The sequence below is a fragment of the Ambystoma mexicanum genome, chromosome 9 (assembly GCF_040938575.1).
Source record: "Ambystoma mexicanum isolate Mex_15411 chromosome 9, UKY_AmexF1_1, whole genome shotgun sequence".
NCBI lineage: Eukaryota > Metazoa > Chordata > Amphibia > Caudata > Ambystomatidae > Ambystoma > Ambystoma mexicanum.
The window spans coordinates 1,475,939,109-1,475,959,848 of record NC_090931.1 but is presented as its reverse complement, the minus strand read 5'-3'; the positions used below and the strand labels follow the sequence as shown (position 1 = coordinate 1,475,959,848).

The 20,740-nt window shown below is 63.8% G+C and overlaps 1 protein-coding gene across 1 annotated transcript in view; it reads left to right on the top strand.

Annotated features, from left to right (window-relative positions):
* TASL (TLR adaptor interacting with endolysosomal SLC15A4) overlaps window positions 1-20,740 on the top strand; it is a 338,001-nt gene that overhangs the window by 94,437 nt on the left and 222,824 nt on the right. The gene's annotated exons all lie outside the window — the stretch shown is intronic.

The window sequence follows — 20,740 nt, the reverse complement described above, 5'->3', positions numbered from 1 at the left end:
CTTAGATCGCAGCCCCATTCCCAGGTTACTGACACAGTTGGCAGGGGTGCAGCCCGGGTTGGTCGCTGACAGCTTAGAGTGCAGCCCCATTCCCAGGTTGCTGACACAGGTGGCAGGGGTGCAGAAGGGTTGGTCGCTGACAGCTTAGAGCGCAGCCCCATTCCCAGGTTACTGACAGAGTTGGCAGGGGTGCAGCCTGGGTTGGTCGCCGACAGCTCACCATGCGGCCCCATTCCCAGGTTACTGACACAGGTGGCAGGGGTGCAGCCAGGGTTGGTCGCCGACAGCTCAGAATGCGGCCCCATTCCCAGGTTACTGACACAGGTGGCAGGGGTGCAGCCAGGGTTGGTCGCCGACAGCTCAGAATGCGGCCCCATTCCCAGGTTACTGACACAGGTGGCAGGGGTGCAGCCAGGGTTGGTCGCCGACAGCTCAGAATGCGGCCCCATTCCCAGGTTACTGACACAGGTGGCAGGGGTGCAGCCATGGTTGGTCGCCGACAGCTCAGAATGCGGCCCCATTCCCAGGTTACTGACACAGGTGGCAGGGGTGCAGCCAGGGTTGGTCGCCGACAGCTCAGAGTGCGGCCCCATTCCCAGGTTACTGACACAGGTGGCAGGGGTGCAGCCAGGGTTGGTTGCCGACAGCTCAGAGTGCGGCCCCCTTCCCAGGTTACTGACACAGGTGGCAGGGGTGCAGCCAGGGTTGGTCGCCGACAGCTCAGAGTGCGGCCCCATTCCCAGGTTACTGACACAGGTGGCAGGGGTGCAGCCAGGATTGGTCGCCGACAGCTCAGAGTGCGGCCCCATTCCCAGGTTACTGACACAGGTGGCAGGGGTGCAGCCAGGGTTGGTCGCCGACAGCTCAGAAAGCAGCCCCATTCCCAGGTTACTGACACAGGTGGCAGGGGTGCAGCCAGGGTTGGTCGCCGACAGCTCAGAGTGCGGCCCCATTTCCAGGTTACTGACACAGGTGGCAGGGGTACAGCCAGGGTTGGTCGCTGACAGCTTAGAGCGCTGCCCCATTCCCAGGTTACTGACATAGGTGGCAGGGGTGCACCCAGGGTTGGTCGCTGACAGCTTAGAGCGCGGCCCCATTCCCAGGTTACTGACACAGGTGGCAGGGGTGCAGCCAGGGTTGGTCGCTGACAGCTCAGAGTGCGGCCCCATTCCCAGGTTACTGACACAGGTGGCAGGGGTGCAGCCAGGGTTGGTCGCCGACAGCTCAGAGTGCAGCCCCATTCCCAGGTTACTGACACAGGTGGCAGGGGTGCAGCCAGGGTTGGTCGCCGACAGCTCAGAAAGCAGCCCCATTCCCAGGTTACTGACACAGGTGGCAGGGGTGCAGCCAGGGTTGGTCGCCGACAGCTCAGAGTGCGGCCCCATTTCCAGGTTACTGACACAGGTGGCAGGGGTACAGCCAGGGTTGGTCGCTGACAGCTTAGAGCGCTGCCCCATTCCCAGGTTACTGACATAGGTGGCAGGGGTGCACCCAGGGTTGGTCGCTGACAGCTTAGAGCGCGGCCCCATTCCCAGGTTACTGACACAGGTGGCAGGGGTGCAGCCAGGGTTGGTCGCTGACAGCTTAGAGCGCGGCCCCATTCCCAGGTTACTGACACAGGTGGCAGGGGTGCAGCCAGGGTTGGTCGCCGACAGCTCAGAATGCGGCCCCATTCCCAGGTTACTGACACAGGTGGCAGGGGTGCAGCCAGGGTTGGTCGCCGACAGCTCAGAGTGCGGCCCCATTCCCAGGTTACTGACACAGGTGGCAGGGGTGCAGCCAGGGTTGGTCGCCGACAGCTCAGAGTGCGGCCCCATTCCCAGGTTACTGACACAGGTGGCAGGGGTGCAGCCTGGGTTGGTCGCTGACAGCTTACAGCGCGGCCCCATTCCCAGGTTACTGACACAGGTGGCAGGGGTGCAGCCAGGGTTGGTCGCCGACAGCTTACAGCGCGGCCCCATTCCCAGGTTACTGACACAGGTGGCAGGGGTGCAGCCAGGGTTGGTCGCCGACAGCTCAGAGCGCGGCCCCATTCCCAGGTTACTGACACAGGTGGCAGGGGTGCAGCCCGGGTTGGTCGCCGACAGCTCAGAGCGCGGCCCCATTCCCAGGTTACTGACACAGTTGTCAGGGGTGCAGCCAGGGTTGGTCGCCGACAGCTCAGAATGCGGCCCCATTCCCAGGTTAGGGGTGCAGCCAGGGTTGGTCGCCGACAGCTCAGAGTGCGGCCCCATTCCCAGGTTACTGACACAGGTGGCAGGGGTGCAGCCACTGTTGGTCGCCGACAGCTCAGAGTGCGGCCCCATTCCCAGGTTACTGACACAGGTGGCAGGGGTGCAGCCAGGGTTGGTCGCCGACAGCTTATAGTGCGGCCCCATTCCCAGGTTACTGACACAGGTGGCAGGGGTGCAGCCAGGGTTGGTCGCCGACAGCTTAGAGTGCGGCCCCATTCCCAGGTTACTGACACAGGTGGCAGGGGTGCAGCCAGGGTTGGTCGCCGACAGCTTAGAGTGCTGCCCCATTCCGAGGTTACTGAGACAGGTGGCAGGGGTGCAGCCAGGGTTGGTCGCCGACAGCTTAGAGCGCTGCCCCATTCCCAGGTTACTGAGACAGGTGGCAGGGGTGGAGCCAGGGTTGGTCACCGACAGCTTAGAGCGCTGCCCCATTCCCAGGTTACTGACACAGGTGGCAGGGGTGCACCCAGGGTTGGTCGCTGACAGCTTAGAGCGCGGCCCCATTCCCAGGTTACTGACACAGGTGGCAGAGGTGCAGCCAGGGTTGGTCGCTGGCAGCTTAGATCGCGGCCCCATTCCCAGGTTACTGACACAGGTGGCAGGGGTGCAGCCCGGGTTGGTCGCTGACAGCTTAGATCGCAGCCCCATTCCCAGGTTACTGACACAGTTGGCAGGGGTGCAGCCCGGGTTGGTCGCTGACAGCTTAGAGTGCAGCCCCATTCCCAGGTTGCTGACACAGGTGGCAGGGGTGCAGAAGGGTTGGTCGCTGACAGCTTAGAGCGCAGCCCCATTCCCAGGTTACTGACAGAGTTGGCAGGGGTGCAGCCTGGGTTGGTCGCCGACAGCTCACCATGCGGCCCCATTCCCAGGTTACTGACACAGGTGGCAGGGGTGCAGCCAGGGTTGGTCGCCGACAGCTCAGAATGCAGCCCCATTCCCAGGTTACTGACACAGGTGGCAGGGGTGCAGCCAGGGTTGGTCGCCGACAGCTCAGAATGCGGCCCCATTCCCAGGTTACTGACACAGGTGGCAGGGGTGCAGCCAGGGTTGGTCGCCGACAGCTCAGAATGCGGCCCCATTCCCAGGTTACTGACACAGGTGGCAGGGGTGCAGCCATGGTTGGTCGCCGACAGCTCAGAATGCGGCCCCATTCCCAGGTTACTGACACAGGTGGCAGGGGTGCAGCCAGGGTTGGTCGCCGACAGCTCAGAGTGCGGCCCCATTCCCAGGTTACTGACACAGGTGGCAGGGGTGCAGCCAGGGTTGGTTGCCGACAGCTCAGAGTGCGGCCCCCTTCCCAGGTTACTGACACAGGTGGCAGGGGTGCAGCCAGGGTTGGTCGCCGACAGCTCAGAGTGCGGCCCCATTCCCAGGTTACTGACACAGGTGGCAGGGGTGCAGCCAGGATTGGTCGCCGACAGCTCAGAGTGCGGCCCCATTCCCAGGTTACTGACACAGGTGGCAGGGGTGCAGCCAGGGTTGGTCGCCGACAGCTCAGAGTGCGGCCCCATTCCCAGGTTACTGACACAGGTGGCAGGGGTGCAGCCAGGGTTGGTCGCCGACAGCTCAGAGTGCGGACCCATTCCCAGGTTACTGACACAGGTGGCAGGGGTGCAGCCAGGGTTGGTCGCCGACAGCTCAGAATGCGGCCCCATTCCCAGGTTACTGACACAGGTGGCAGGGGTGCAGCCTGGGTTGGTCGCTGACAGCTTAGAGCGCGGCCCCATTCCCAGGTTACTGACACAGGTGGCAGGGATGCAGCCAGGGTTGGTCGCCGAAAGCTCAGAGCGCGGCCCCATTCCCAGGTTACTGACACAGGTGGCAGGGGTGCAGCCAGGGTTGGTCGCCGACAGCTCAGAGTGCGGCCCCATTCCCAGGTTACTGACACAGGTGGCAGGGGTGCAGCCAGGGTTGGTCGCTGACAGCTCAGAGTGCGGCCCCATTCCCAGGTTACTCACACAGGTGGCAGGGGTGCAGCCAGGGTTGGTCGCCGACAGCTCAGAGTGCGGCCCCATTTCCAGGTAACTGACACAGGTGGCAGGGGTGCAGCCAGGGTTGGTCGCCGACAGCTCAGAGTGCGGCCCCATTCCCAGGTTACTGACACAGGTGGCAGGGGTGCAGCCAGGGTTGGTCGCCGATAGCTCAGAATGCGGCCCCATTCCCAGGTTACTGACACAGGTGGCAGGGGTGCAGCCAGGGTTGGTCGCCGACAGCTCAGAGTGCGGCCCCATTCCCAGGTTACTGACACAGGTGGCAGGGGTGCAGCCAGGGTTGGTCGCCGACAGCTCAGAATGCGGCCCCATTCCCAGGTTACTGGCACAGGTGGCAGGGGTGCAGCCAGGGTTGGTCGCCGACAGCTCAGAGTGCGGCCCCATTCCCAGGTTACTGACACAGGTGGCAGGGGTGCAGCCAGGGTTGGTCGCTGACAGCTCAGAGTGTGGCCACATTCCCAGGTTACTGACACAGGTGGCTGGGGTGCAGCCAGGGTTGGTCGCTGACAGCTCAGAATGCGGCCCCATTCCCAGGTTACTGACACAGGTGGCAGGGGTGCAGCCAGGGTTGGTCGCCGACAGCTCAGAATGCGGCCCCATTCCCAGGTTACTGACACAGGTGGCAGGGGTGCAGCCAGGGTTGGTCGCCGACAGCTCAGAATGCGGCCCCATTCCCAGGTTACTGACACAGGTGGCAGGGGTGCAGCCAGGGTTGGTCGCCGACAGCTCAGAATGCGGCCCCATTCCCAGGTTACTGACACATGTGGCAGGGGTGCAACCAGGGTTGGTCGCCGACAGCTCAGAATGCGGCCCCATTCCCAGGTTACTGACACAGGTGGCAGGGGTGCACCCAGGGTTGGTCGCCGACAGCTCAGAATGCGGCCCCATTCCCAGGTTACTGACACAGGTGGCAGGGGTGCAGGGGTGCAGCCAGGGTTGGTCGCCGACAGCTTAGAGTGCGGCCCAATTCCCAGGTTACTGACACAGGTGGCAGGGGTGCAGGGGTGCAGCCAGGGTTGGTCGCCGACAGCTTAGAGTGCGGCCCAATTCCCAGGTTACTGACACAGGTGGCAGGGGTGCAGCCAGGGTTGGTCTCCGACAGCTCAGAGTGCGGCCCCATTCCCAGGTTACTGACACAGGTGGCAGGGGTGCAGCCAGGGTTGGTCGCCGACAGCTCAGAGTGCGGCCCCATTCCCAGGTTACTGACACAGGTGGCAGGGGTGCAGCCAGGGTTGGTCGCCGACAGCTCAGAGTGCGGCCCCATTCCCAGGTTACTGACACAGGTGGCAGGGGTGCAGCCAGGGTTGGTCGCCGACAGCTTAGAGCGCGGCCCCATTCCCAGGTTACTGACACAGGTGGCAGGGGTGCAGCCAGGGTTGGTCGCCGACAGCTTAGAGCGTGGCCCCATTCCCAGGTTACTGACACAGGTGGCAGGGGTGCAGCCAGGATTGGTCGCTGACAGCTCAGAGTGCGGCCCCATTCCCAGGTTACTGACACAGGTGGCAGGGGTGCAGCCAGGGTTGGTCGCTGACAGCTTAGAGTGCTGCCCCATTCCGAGGTTACTGAGACAGGTGGCAGGGGTGCAGCCAGGGTTGGTCGCTGACAGCTTAGAGCGCTGCCCCATTCCCAGGTTACTGACACAGGTGGCAGGGGTGCACCCAGGGTTGGTCGCTGACAGCTCAGAGCGCGGCCCCATTCCCAGGTTACTGACACAGGTGGCAGGGGTGCAGCCAGGGTTGGTCGCTGACAGCTTAGAGCGCGGCCCCATTCCCAGGTTACTGACACAGGTGGCAGGGGTGCAGCCCGGGTTGGTCGCTGACAGCTTAGAGCGCAGCCCCATTCCCAGGTTGCTGACACAGTTGGCAGGGGTGCAGCCCGGGTTGGTCGCTGACAGCTTAGAGTGCAGCCCCATTCCCAGGTTGCTGACACAGGTGGCAGGGGTGCAGCAAGGGTTGGTCGCTGACAGCTTAGAGCGCAGCCCATTCCCAGGTTACTGACACAGTTGGCAGGGGTGCAGCCTGGGTTGGTCGCCGACAGCTCAGCATGCGGCCCCATTCCCACGTTACTGACACAGGTGGCAGGGGTGCAGCCAGGGTTGGTCGCCGACAGCTCAGAATGCGGCCCCATTCCCAGGTTACTGACACAGGTGGCAGGGGTGCAGCCAGGGTTGGTCGCCGACAGCTCAGAATGCGGCCCCATTCCCAGGTTACTGACACAGGTGGCAGGGGTGCAGCCAGGGTTGGTCGCCGACAGCTCAGAATGCGGCCCCATTCCCAGGTTACTGACACAGGTGGCAGGGGTGCAGCCAGGGTTGGTCGCCGACAGCTCAGAATGCGGCCCCATTCCCAGGTTACTGACACAGGTGGCAGGGATGCAGCCAGGGTTGGTCGCCGACAGCTTAGATCGCGGCCCCATTCCCAGGTTACTGACACAGTTGGCAGGGGTGTAGCCAGGGTTGGTCGCCGACAGCTCAGAATGCGGCCCCATTCCCAAATTACTGACACAGGTGGCAGGGGTGCAGCCAGGGTTGGTCGCCGACAGCTCAGAGTGCGGCCCCATTCCCAGGTTACTGACACAGGTGGCAGGGGTGCAGCCAGGGTTGGTCGCCGACAGCTCAGAATGCGGCCCCATTCCCAGGTTACTGACACAGGTGGCAGGGGTGCAGCCAGGGTTGGTCGCCGACAGCTCAGAATGCGGCCCCATTCCCAGGTTACTGACACAGGTGGCAGGGGTGCAGCCAGGGTTGGTCGCCGACAGCTCAGAATGCGGCCCCATTCCCAGGTTACTGACACAGGTGGCAGGGGTGCAGCCAGGGTTGGTCGCCGACAGCTCAGAGTGCGGCCCCATTCCCAGGTTACTGACACAGGTGGCAGGGGTGCAGCCAGGGTTGGTCGCCGACAGCTCAGAGTGCGGCCCCATTCCCAGGTTACTGACACAGGTGGCAGGGGTGCAGCCAAGGTTGGTCGCCGACAGCTCAGAATGTGGCCCCATTCCCAGGTTACTGACACAGGTGGCTGGGGTGCAGCCAGGGTTGGTCGCCGACAGCTCAGAATGCGGCCCCATTCCCAGGTTACTGACACAGGTGGCAGGGGTGCAGCCAGGGTTGGTCGCCGACAGCTCAGAGTGTGGCCCCATTCCCAGGTTACTGACACAGGTGGCAGGGGTGCAGCCAGGGTTGGTCGCCGACAGCTCAGAGTGCGGCCCCATTCCCAGGTTACTGACACAGGTGGCTGGGGTGCAGCCAGGGTTGGTCGCTGACAGCTCAGAATGCGGCCGCATTCCCAGGTTACTGACACAGGTGGCAGGGGTGCAGCCAGGGTTGGTCGCCGACAGCTCAGAATGCGGCCCCATTCCCAGGTTACTGACACAGGTGGCAGGGGTGCAGCCAGGGTTGGTCGCCGACAGCTCAGAATGCGGCCCCATTCCCAGGTTACTGACACAGGTGGCAGGGGTGCAGCCAGGGTTGGTCGCCGACAGCTCAGAATGCGGCCCCATTCCCAGGTTACTGACACAGGTGGCAGGGGTGCAGCCAGGGTTGGTCGCCGACAGCTCAGAGTGCGGCCCCATTCCCAGGTTACTGACACAGGTGGCAGGGGTGCAGCCAGGGTTGGTCGCCGACAGCTCAGAGTGCGGCCCCATTCCCAGGTTACTGACACAGGTGGCAGGGGTGCAGCCTGGGTTGGTCGCTGACAGCTTACAGCGCGGCCCCATTCCCAGGTTACTGACACAGGTGGCAAGGGGTGCAGCCAGGGTTGGTCGCCGACAGCTCTGAGTGCAGCCCCATTCCCAGGTTACTGACACAGGTGGCAGGGGTGCAGCCAGGGTTCGTCGCCGACAGCTCAGAGTGCAGCCCCATTCCCAGGTTACTGACACAGGTGGCAGGGGTGCAGCCAGGGTTGGTCGCCGACAGCTCAGAATGCGGCCCCATTCCCAGGTTACTGACACAGGTGGCAGGGGTGCAGCCAGGGTTGGTCGCCGACAGCTCAGAATGCGGCCCCATTCCCAGGTTACTGACACAGGTGGCAGGGGTGCAGCCAGGGTTGGTCGCCGACAGCTCAGAATGCGGCCCCATTCCCAGGTTACTGACACAGGTGGCAGGGGTGCAGCCAGGGTTGGTCGCCGACAGCTCAGAGTGCGGCCCCATTCCCAGGTTACTGACACAGGTGGCAGGGGTGCAGCCAGGGTTGGTCGCCGACAGCTCACAGTGCGGCCCCATTCCCAGGTTACTGACACAGGTGGCAGGGGTGCAGCCAGGGTTGGTCCCCGACAGCTCAGAGTGCGGCCCCATTCCCAGGTTACTGACACAGGTGGCAGGGGTGCAGCCAGGGTTGGCCGCTGACAGCTCAGAGTGCGGCCCCATTCCCAGGTTACTGACACAGGTGGCAGGGGTGCAGCCAGGGTTGGTCGCTGACAGCTCAGAATGCGGCCCCATTCCCAGGTTACTGACACAGGTGGCAGGGGTGCAGCCAGGGTTGGTCGCCGACAGCTCAGAATGCGGCCCCATTCCCAGGTTACTGACACAGGTGGCAGGGGTGCAGCCAGGGTTGGTCGCCGACAGCTCAGAGTGCGGCCCCATTCCCAGGTTACTGACACAGGTGGCAGGGGTGCAGCCAGGGTTGGTCGCCGACAGCTCAGAGTGCGGCCCCATTCCCAGGTTACTGACACAGGTGGCAGGGGTGCAGCCAAGGTTGGTCGCCGACAGCTCAGAATGTGGCCCCATTCCCAGGTTACTGACACAGGTGGCTGGGGTGCAGCCAGGGTTGGTCGCCGACAGCTCAGAATGCGGCCCCATTCCCAGGTTACTGACACAGGTGGCAGGGGTGCAGCCAGGGTTGGTCGCCGACAGCTCAGAATGCGGCCCCATTCCCAGGTTACTGACACAGGTGGCTGGGGTGCAGCCAGGGTTGGTCGCCGACAGCTCAGAATGCGGCCCCATTCCCAGGTTACTGACACAGGTGGCAGGGCTGCAGCCAGGGTTGGTCGCCGACAGCTCAGAATGCGGCCCCATTCCCAGGTTACTGGCACAGGTGGCAGGGGTGCAGCCAGGGTTGGTCGCCGACAGCTCAGAGTGTGGCCCCATTCCCAGGTTACTGACACAGGTGGCAGGGGTGCAGCCAGGGTTGGTCGCCGACAGCTCAGAGTGCGGCCCCATTCCCAGGTTACTGACACAGGTGGCTGGGGTGCAGCCAGGGTTGGTCGCCGACAGCTCAGAATGCGGCCCCATTCCCAGGTTACTGACACAGGTGGCAGGGGTGCAGCCAGGGTTGGTCGCCGACAGCTCAGAATGCGGCCCCATTCCCAGGTTACTGACAGAGGTGGCAGGGGTGCAGCCAGGGTTGGTCGCCGACAGCTCAGAATGCGGCCCCATTCCCAGGTTACTGACACAGGTGGCAGGGGTGCAGCCAGGGTTGGTCGCCGACAGCTCAGAATGCGGCCCCATTCCCAGGTTACTGACACAGGTGGCAGGGGTGCAGCCAGGGTAACAGGTGGCAGGGGTGCAGCCAGGGTTGGTCGCCGACAGCTCAGAATGCGGCCCCATTCCCAGGTTACTGACACAGGTGGCAGGGGTGCAGCCAGGGTTGGTCGCCGACAGCTTAGAATGCGGCCCCATTCCCAGGTTACTGACACAGGTGGCAGGGGTGCAGCCAGGGTTGGTCGCCGACAGATTAGAATGCGGCCCCATTCCCAGGTTACTGACACAGGTGGCAGGGGTGCAGCCAGGGTTGGTCGCCGACAGCTCAGAGTGCGGCCCCATTCCCAGGTTACTGACACAGGTGGCAGGGGTGCAGCCAGGGTTGGTCGCCGACAGCTTAGAATGCGGCCCCATTCCCAGGTTACTGACACAGGTGGCAGGGGTGCAGCCAGGGTTGGTCGCCGACAGCTCAGAGTGCGGCCCCATTCCCAGGTTACTGACACAGGTGGCAGGGGTGCAGCCTGGGTTGGTCGCTGACAGCTTACAGCGCGGCCCCATTCCCAGGTTACTGACACAGGTGGCAAGGGGTGCAGCCAGGGTTGGTCGCCGACAGCTCTGAGTGCAGCCCCATTCCCAGGTTACTGACACAGGTGGCAGGGGTGCAGCCAGGGTTCGTCGCCGACAGCTCAGAATGCGGCCCCATTCCCAGGTTACTGACACAGGTGGCAGGGGTGCAGCCAGGGTTGGTCGCCGACAGCTCAGAATGCGGCCCCATTCCCAGGTTACTGACACAGGTGGCAGGGGTGCAGCCAGGGTTGGTCGCCGACAGCTCACAGTGCGGCCCCATTCCCAGGTTACTGACACAGGTGGCAGGGGTGCAGCCAGGGTTGGTCGCCGACAGCTCAGAGTGCGGCCCCATTCCCAGGTTACTGACACAGGTGGCAGGGGTGCAGCCAGGGTTGGCCGCTGACAGCTCAGAGTGCGGCCCCATTCCCAGGTTACTGACACAGGTGGCAGGGGTGCAGCCAGGGTTGGTCGCTGACAGCTCAGAATGCGGCCCCATTCCCAGGTTACTGACACAGGTGGCAGGGGTGCAGCCAGGGTTGGTCGCCGACAGCTCAGAATGCGGCCCCATTCCCAGGTTACTGACACAGGTGGCAGGGGTGCAGCCAGGGTTGGTCGCCGAAAGCTCAGAATGCGGCCCCATTCCCAGGTTACTGACACAGGTGGCAGGGGTGCAGCCAGGGTTGGTCGCCGACAGCTCAGCATGCGGCCCCATTCCCAGGTTACTGACACAGGTGGCAGGGGTGCAGCCAGGGTTGGTCGCCGACAGCTTAGAATGCGGCCCCATTCCCAGGTTACTGACACAGGTGGCAGGGGTGCAGCCAGGGTTGGTCGCCGACAGCTCAGAGTGCGGCCCCATTCCCAGGTTACTGACACAGGTGGCAGGGGTGCAGCCAGGGTTGGTCGCCGACAGCTCAGAATGCGGCCCCATTCCCAGGTTACTGACACAGGTGGCTGGGGTGCAGCCAGGGTTGGTCGCCGACAGCTCAGAATGCGGCCCCATTCCCAGGTTACTGACACAGGTGGCAGGGCTGCAGCCAGGGTTGGTCGCCGACAGCTCAGAATGCGGCCCCATTCCCAGGTTACTGGCACAGGTGGCAGGGGTGCAGCCAGGGTTGGTCGCCGACAGCTCAGAGTGTGGCCCCATTCCCAGGTTACTGACACAGGTGGCAGGGGTGCAGCCAGGGTTGGTCGCCGACAGCTCAGAGTGCGGCCCCATTCCCAGGTTACTGACACAGGTGGCTGGGGTGCAGCCAGGGTTGGTCGCCGACAGCTCAGAATGCGGCCCCATTCCCAGGTTACTGACACAGGTGGCAGGGGTGCAGCCAGGGTTGGTCGCCGACAGCTCAGAATGCGGCCCCATTCCCAGGTTACTGACAGAGGTGGCAGGGGTGCAGCCAGGGTTGGTCGCCGACAGCTCAGAATGCGGCCCCATTCCCAGGTTACTGACACAGGTGGCAGGGGTGCAGCCAGGGTTGGTCGCCGACAGCTCAGAATGCGGCCCCATTCCCAGGTTACTGACACAGGTGGCAGGGGTGCAGCCAGGGTAACAGGTGGCAGGGGTGCAGCCAGGGTTGGTCGCCGACAGCTCAGAATGCGGCCCCATTCCCAGGTTACTGACACAGGTGGCAGGGGTGCAGCCAGGGTTGGTCGCCGACAGCTTAGAATGCGGCCCCATTCCCAGGTTACTGACACAGGTGGCAGGGGTGCAGCCAGGGTTGGTCGCCGACAGATTAGAATGCGGCCCCATTCCCAGGTTACTGACACAGGTGGCAGGGGTGCAGCCAGGGTTGGTCGCCGACAGCTCAGAGTGCGGCCCCATTCCCAGGTTACTGACACAGGTGGCAGGGGTGCAGCCAGGGTTGGTCGCCGACAGCTTAGAATGCGGCCCCATTCCCAGGTTACTGACACAGGTGGCAGGGGTGCACCCAGGGTTGGTCGCCGACAGCTCAGAGTGCGGCCCCATTCCCAGGTTACTGACACAGGTGGCAGGGGTGCAGCCAGGGTTGGTCGCCGACAGCTCAGAGTGCGGCCCCATTCCCAGGTTACTGACACAGGTGGCAGGGGTGCAGCCAGGGTTGGTCGCCGACAGCTCAGAGTGCGGCCCCATTCCCAGGTTACTGACACAGGTGGCAGGGGTGCAGCCAGGGTTGGTCACCGAGAGCTCAGAGTGCAGCCCCATTCCCAGGTTACTGAGACAGGTGGCAGGGGTGCAGCCAGGGTTGGTCGCCGACAGCTCAGAGTGCGGCCCCATTCCCAGGTTACTGACACAGGTGGCAGGGGTGCAGCCAGGGTTGGTCGCTGACAGCTTAGAGCGCGGCCCCATTCCCAGGTTACTGACACAGGTGGCAGGGGTGCAGCCAGGGTTGGTCGCCGACAGCTCAGTGTGCGGCCCCATTCCCAGGTTACTGACACAGGTGGCAGGGCTGCAGCCAGGGTTGGTCGTCGACAGCTCAGAGTGCGGCCCCATTCCCAGATTACTGACACAGGTGGCAGGGGTGCAGCCAGGGTTGGTCGCCGACCCCAGGTTACTGAGACAGGTGGCAGGGGTGCAGCCAGGGTTGGTCGCCGACAGCTCAGAGTGCGGCCCCATTCCCAGGTTACTGACACAGGTGGCAGGGGTGCAGCCTGGGTTGGTCGCTGACAGCTTACAGCGCGGCCCCATTCCCAGGTTACTGACACAGGTGGCAAGGGGTGCAGCCAGGGTTGGTCGCCGACAGCTCTGAGTGCAGCCCCATTCCCAGGTTACTGACACAGGTGGCAGGGGTGCAGCCAGGGTTCGTCGCCGACAGCTCAGAGTGCAGCCCCATTCCCAGGTTACTGACACAGGTGGCAGGGGTGCAGCCAGGGTTGGTCGCCGACAGCTCAGAATGCGGCCCCATTCCCAGGTTACTGACACAGGTGGCAGGGGTGCAGCCAGGGTTGGTCGCCGACAGCTCACAGTGCGGCCCCATTCCCAGGTTACTGACACAGGTGGCAGGGGTGCAGCCAGGGTTGGTCGCCGACAGCTCAGAGTGCGGCCCCATTCCCAGGTTACTGACACAGGTGGCAGGGGTGCAGCCAGGGTTGGCCGCTGACAGCTCAGAGTGCGGCCCCATTCCCAGGTTACTGACACAGGTGGCAGGGGTGCAGCCAGGGTTGGTCGCTGACAGCTCAGAATGCGGCCCCATTCCCAGGTTACTGACACAGGTGGCAGGGGTGCAGCCAGGGTTGGTCGCCGACAGCTCAGAATGCGGCCCCATTCCCAGGTTACTGACACAGGTGGCAGGGGTGCAGCCAGGGTTGGTCGCCGAAAGCTCAGAATGCGGCCCCATTCCCAGGTTACTGACACAGGTGGCAGGGGTGCAGCCAGGGTTGGTCGCCGACAGCTCAGCATGCGGCCCCATTCCCAGGTTACTGACACAGGTGGCAGGGGTGCAGCCAGGGTTGGTCGCCGACAGCTTAGAATGCGGCCCCATTCCCAGGTTACTGACACAGGTGGCAGGGGTGCAGCCAGGGTTGGTCGCCGACAGCTCAGAGTGCGGCCCCATTCCCAGGTTACTGACACAGGTGGCAGGGGTGCAGCCAGGGTTGGTCGCCGACAGCTCAGAATGCGGCCCCATTCCCAGGTTACTGACACAGGTGGCTGGGGTGCAGCCAGGGTTGGTCGCCGACAGCTCAGAATGCGGCCCCATTCCCAGGTTACTGACACAGGTGGCAGGGCTGCAGCCAGGGTTGGTCGCCGACAGCTCAGAATGCGGCCCCATTCCCAGGTTACTGGCACAGGTGGCAGGGGTGCAGCCAGGGTTGGTCGCCGACAGCTCAGAGTGTGGCCCCATTCCCAGGTTACTGACACAGGTGGCAGGGGTGCAGCCAGGGTTGGTCGCCGACAGCTCAGAGTGCGGCCCCATTCCCAGGTTACTGACACAGGTGGCTGGGGTGCAGCCAGGGTTGGTCGCCGACAGCTCAGAATGCGGCCCCATTCCCAGGTTACTGACACAGGTGGCAGGGGTGCAGCCAGGGTTGGTCGCCGACAGCTCAGAATGCGGCCCCATTCCCAGGTTACTGACAGAGGTGGCAGGGGTGCAGCCAGGGTTGGTCGCCGACAGCTCAGAATGCGGCCCCATTCCCAGGTTACTGACACAGGTGGCAGGGGTGCAGCCAGGGTTGGTCGCCGACAGCTCAGAATGCGGCCCCATTCCCAGGTTACTGACACAGGTGGCAGGGGTGCAGCCAGGGTAACAGGTGGCAGGGGTGCAGCCAGGGTTGGTCGCCGACAGCTCAGAATGCGGCCCCATTCCCAGGTTACTGACACAGGTGGCAGGGGTGCAGCCAGGGTTGGTCGCCGACAGCTTAGAATGCGGCCCCATTCCCAGGTTACTGACACAGGTGGCAGGGGTGCAGCCAGGGTTGGTCGCCGACAGATTAGAATGCGGCCCCATTCCCAGGTTACTGACACAGGTGGCAGGGGTGCAGCCAGGGTTGGTCGCCGACAGCTCAGAGTGCGGCCCCATTCCCAGGTTACTGACACAGGTGGCAGGGGTGCAGCCAGGGTTGGTCGCCGACAGCTTAGAATGCGGCCCCATTCCCAGGTTACTGACACAGGTGGCAGGGGTGCACCCAGGGTTGGTCGCCGACAGCTCAGAGTGCGGCCCCATTCCCAGGTTACTGACACAGGTGGCAGGGGTGCAGCCAGGGTTGGTCGCCGACAGCTCAGAGTGCGGCCCCATTCCCAGGTTACTGACACAGGTGGCAGGGGTGCAGCCAGGGTTGGTCGCCGACAGCTCAGAGTGCGGCCCCATTCCCAGGTTACTGACACAGGTGGCAGGGGTGCAGCCAGGGTTGGTCGCCGACAGCTCAGAGCGCAGCCCCATTCCCAGGTTACTGACACAGGTGGCAGGGGTGCAGCCAGGGTTGGTCGCCGACAGCTTATAGTGCGGCCCCATTCCCAGGTTACTGACACAGGTGGCAGGGGTGCAGCCAGGGTTGGTCGCTGACAGCTTAGAGTGCGGCCCCATTCCCAGGTTACTGAGACAGGTGGCAGGGGTGCAGCCAGGGTTGGTCGCTGACAGCTTAGAGCGCTGCCCCATTCCCAGGTTACTGAGACAGGTGGCAGGGGTGCAGCCAGGGTTGGTCGCTGACAGCTTAGAGCGCTGCCCCATTCCCAGGTTACTGACACAGGTGGCAGGGGTGCACCCAGGGTTGGTCGCTGACAGCTTAGAGCGCAGCCCCATTCCCAGGTTACCGACACAGGTGGCAGGGGTGCAGCCAGGGTTGGTCGCTGACAGCTTAGAGCGCGGCCCCATTCCCAGGTTACTGACACAGGTGGCAGGGGTGCAGCCCGGGTTGGTCGCTGACAGCTTAGATCGCAGCCCCATTCCCAGGTTGCTGACACAGTTGGCAGGGGTGCAGCCCGTGTTGGTCCCTGACAGCTTAGAGTGCAGCCCCATTCCCAGGTTGCTGACACAGGTGGCAGGGGTGCAGCAAGGGCTGGTCGCTGACAGCTTAGAGCGCAGCCCATTCCCAGGTTACTGACACAGTTGGCAGGGGAGCAGCCAGGGTTGGTCGCTGACAGCTCAGAATGCGGTCCCAGGTTACTGACACAGGTGGCAGGGGTGCAGCCAGGGTTGGTCGCCGACAGCTCAGAATGCGGTCCCATTCCCAGGTTACTGACACAGGTGGCAGGGGTGCAGCCAGGGTTGGTCGCCGACAGCTCAGAATGCGGCCCCATTCCCAGGTTACTGACACAGGTGGCAGGGGTGCAGCCAGGGTTGGTCGACGACAGCTCAGAATGCGGCCCCATTCCCAGCTTACTGACACAGGTGGCAGGGGTGCAGCCAGGGTTGGTCGCTGACAGCTTAGAATGCGGCCCCATTCCCAGGTTACTGACACAGGTGGCAGGGGTGCAGCCAGGGTTGGTCGCCGACAGCTTAGAATGCGGCCCCATTCCCAGGTTACTGACACAGGTGGCAGGGGTGCAGCCAGGGTTGGTCGCCGACAGCTCAGAGTGCGGCCCCATTCCCAGGTTACTGACACAGGTGGCAGGGGTGCAGCCAGGGTTGGTCGCCGACAGCTCAGAATGCGGCCCAATTCCCAGGTTACTGACACAGGTGGCAGGGGTGCAGCCAGGGTTGGTCGCCGACAGCTCAGAGTGCGGCCCCATTCCCAGGTTACTGACACAGGTGGCAGAGGTGCAGCCAGGGTTGGTCGCCGACAGCTCAGAGTGCGGCCCCATTCCCAGGTTACTGACACAGGTGGCAGGGGTGCAGCCAGGGTTGGTCGCCGACAGCTCAGAGTGCGGCCCCATTCTCAGGTTACTGACACAGGTGGCAGGGGTGCAGCCAGGGTTGGTCGCCGACAGCTCAGTGTGCGGCCCCATTCCCAGGTTACTGACACATGTGGCAGGGGTGCAGCCAGGGTTGGTCGCCGACAGCTCAGAATGCGGCCCCATTCCCAGGTTACTGACACAGGTGGCAGGGGTGCAGCCAGGGTTGGTCGCCGACAGCTCAGAATGCGGCCCCATTCCCAGGTTACTGACACAGGTGGCAGGGGTGCAGCCAGGGTTGGTCGCCGACAGCTCAGAATGCGGCTCCATTCCCAGGTTACTGACACAGGTGGCAGGAGTGCAGCCAGGGTTGGTCGCTGACAGCTTAGAGTGCGGCCCCATTCCCAGGTTACTGACACAGGTGGCAGGCAGGGCTGCAGCCAGGGTTGGTCGCCGACAGCTCAGAATGCGGCCCCATTCCCAGGTTACTGGCACAGGTGGCAGGGGTGCAGCCAGGGTTGGTCGCCGACAGCTCAGAGTGTGGCCCCATTCCCAGGTTACTGACACAGGTGGCAGGGGTGCAGCCAGGGTTGGTCACCGACAGCTCAGAGTGCGGCCCCATTCCCAGGTTACTGACACAGGTGGCTGGGGTGCAGCCAGGGTTGGTCGCTGACAGCTCAGAATGCGGCCCCATTCCCAGGTTACTGACACAGGTGGCAGGGGTGCAGCCAGGGTTGGTCGCCGACAGCTCAGAATGCGGCCCCATTCCCAGGTTACTGACACAGGTGGCAGGGGTGCAGCCAGGGTTGGTCGCCGACAGCTCAGAATGCGGCCCCATTCCCAGGTTACTGACACAGGTGGCAGGGGTGCAGCCAGGGTTGGTCGCCGACAGCTTAGAATGCGGCCCCATTCCGAGGTTACTGACACAGGTGGCAGGGGTGCAGCCAGGGTAACAGGTGGCAGGGGTGCAGCCAGGGTTGGTCGCCGACAGCTCAGAATGCGGCCCCATTCCCAGGTTACTGACACAGGTGGCAGGGGTGCAGCCAGGGTTGGTCGCCGACAGCTTACAATGCGGCCCCATTCCCAGGTTACTGACACAGGTGGCAGGGGTGCAGCCAGGGTTGGTCGCCGACAGATTAGAATGCGGCCCCATTCCCAGGTTACTGACACAGGTGGCAGGGGTGCAGCCAGGGTTGGTCGCCGACAGCTCAGAGTGCGGCCCCATTCCCAGGTTACTGACACAGGTGGCAGGGGTGCAGCCAGGGTTGGTCGCCGACAGCTTAGAATGCGGCCCCATTCCCAGGTTACTGACACAGGTGGCAGGGGTGCACCCAGGGTTGGTCGCCGACAGCTCAGAGTGCGGCCCCATTCCCAGGTTACTGACACAGGTGGCAGGGGTGCAGCCAGGGTTGGTCGCCGACAGCTCAGAGTGCGGCCCCATTCCCAGGTTACTGCCACAGGTGGCAGGGGTGCAGCCAGGGTTGGTCGCCGACAGCTCAGAGTGCGGCCCCATTCCCAGGTTACTGACACAGGTGGCAGGGGTGCAGCCAGGGTTGGTCGCCGACAGCTCAGAGCGCAGCCCCATTCCCAGGTTACTGACACAGGTGGCAGGGGTGCAGCCAGGGTTGGTCGCCGACAGCTTATAGTGCGGCCCCATTCCCAGGTTACTGACACAGGTGGCAGGGGTGCAGCCAGGGTTGGTCGCCGACAGCTTAGAGTGCGGCCCCATTCCCAGGTTACTGAGACAGGTGGCAGGGGTGCAGCCAGGGTTGGTCGCTGACAGCTTAGAGCGCTGCCCCATTCCCAGGTTACTGAGACAGGTGGCAGGGGTGCAGCCAGGGTTGGTCGCTGACAGCTTAGAGCGCTGCCCCATTCCCAGGTTACTGACACAGGTGGCAGGGGTGCACCCAGGGTTGGTCGCTGACAGCTTAGAGCGCGGCCCCATTCCCAGGTTACTGACACAGGTGGCAGGGGTGCAGCCAGGGTTGGTCGCTGACAGCTTAGAGCGCGGCCCCATTCCCAGGTTACTGACACAGGTGGCAGGGGTGCAGCCCGTGTTGGTCCCTGACAGCTTAGAGTGCAGCCCCATTCCCAGGTTGCTGACACAGGTGGCAGGGGTGCAGCAAGGGCTGGTCGCTGACAGCTTAGAGCGCAGCCCATTCCCAGGTTACTGACACAGTTGGCAGGGGAGCAGCCAGGGTTGGTCGCTGACAGCTCAGAATGCGGTCCCAGGTTACTGACACAGGTGGCAGGGGTGCAGCCAGGGTTGGTCGCCGACAGCTCAGAGTGCAGCCCCATTCCCAGGTTACTGACACAGGTGGCAGGGGTGCAGCCAGGGTTGGTCGCCGACAGCTCAGTGTGCAGCCCCATTCCCATGTTACTGACACAGGTGGCAGGGGTGCAGCCAGGGTTGGTCGCCGACAGCTCAGAATGCGGCCCCATTCCCAGGTTACTGACACAGGTGGCAGGGGTGCAGCCAGGGTTGGTCGCCGACAGCTCAGAATGCGGCCCCATTCCCAGGTTACTGAGACAGGTGGTAGGGGTGCAGCCAGGGTTGGTCACCGACAGCTCAGAGTGCGGCCCCATTCCCAGGTTACTGACACAGGTGGCAGGGGTGCAGCCAGGGTTGGTCGCCGGCAGCTCAGAGTGCGGCCCCATTCCCAGGTTACTGACACAGTTGGCAGGGGTGCAGCCAGGGTTGGTCGCCGACAGCTCAGTGTGCAGCCCCATTCCCATGTTACTGACAGGTGGCAGGGGTGAAGCCAGGGTTGGTCGCCGACAGCTCAGTGTGCAGCCCCATTCCCATGTTACTGACAGGTGGCAGGGGTGCAGCCAGGGTTGGTCGCCGACAGCTCAGAGTGCAGCCCCATTCCCATGTTACAGACACAGGTGGCAGGGGTGCAGTCAGGGTTGGTCGCTGACAGCTTAGATCGCAGCCCCATTCCCAGGTTACTGACACAGGTGGGAGGGGTGCAGCCAGGGTTGGTCGCCGACAGCTCAGAGTGCGGCCCCATTCCCAGGTTACTGACACAGGTGGCAGGGGTGCAGCCAGGGTTGGTCGCCGACAGCTCAGAATGCGGCCCCATTCCCAGGTTACTGACACAGGTGGCAGGGGTGCAGTCAGGGTTGGTCGCCGACAGCTCAGAGTGCGGCCCCATTCCCGGGTTACTGACACAGGTGGCAGGGGTGCAGTCAGGGATGGTCGCCGACAGCTCAGAGTGCGGCCCCATTCCCGGGTTACTGACACAGGTGGCAGGGGTGCAGCCAGGGTCGGTCGCCGACAGCTTAGAGCGCGGCCCCATTCCCGGGTTACTGACACAGGTGGCAGGGGTGCAGCCAGGGTTGGTCGCTGACAGCTCAGAGTGCGGCCCCATTCCCAGGTTACTGACACAGGTGGCAGGGGTGCAGCCAGGGTTGGTCGCTGACAGCTCAGCGTGCGGCCCCATTCCGAGGTTACTGACACAGGTGGCAGGGGTGCAGCCAGGGTTGGTCGCCGACAGCTCAGAGTGCGGCCCCATTCCCAGGTTACTGACACAGGTGGCAGGGGTGCAGCCAGGGTTGGTCGCCGACAGCTCAGAGTGCTGCCCCATTCCCAGGTTACTGACACAGGTGGCAGGGGTGCAGCCGGGGTTGGTCGCCGACAGCTCAGAGTGCGGCCCCATTTCCAGGTTACTGACACAGGTGGCAGGGGTGCAGTCAGGGTTGGTCGCTGACAGCTCAGAGTGCGTCCCCATTCCCAGGTTACTGACACAGGTGGCAGGGGTGCAGTCAGGGTTGGTCGCCGACAGCTCAGAGTGCGGCCCCATTCCCAGGTTACTGACACAGGTGGCAGGGGTGCAGCCAGGGTCGGTCGCTGACAGCTTCGAGCGCGGCCCCATTCCCAGGTTACTGACACAGGTGGCAGGGGTGCAGCCAGGGTTGGTCGCCCCATTCCCAGGTTACTGACACAGGTGGCAGGGGTGCAGCCAGGGTTGGTCGCTGACAGCTTAGAGTGCGGCCCCATTCCCAGGTTACTGACACAGGTGGCAGGGGTGCAGCCAGGGTTGGTCGCTGACAGCTTAGAGTGCGGCCCCATTCCCAGGTTACTGACACATGTGGCAGGGGTGCAGCCAGGGTTGGTCGCCGACAGCTCAGAGTGCGGCCCCATTCCCAGGTTACTGACAGGTGGCAGGGGTGCAGCCAGGGTTGGTCGCCGACAGCTTAGAGTGCGGCCCCATTCCCAGGTTACTGACACAGGTGGCAGGGGTGCAGCCAGGGTTGGTCGCCGACAGCTTAGAGTGCGGCCCCATTCCCA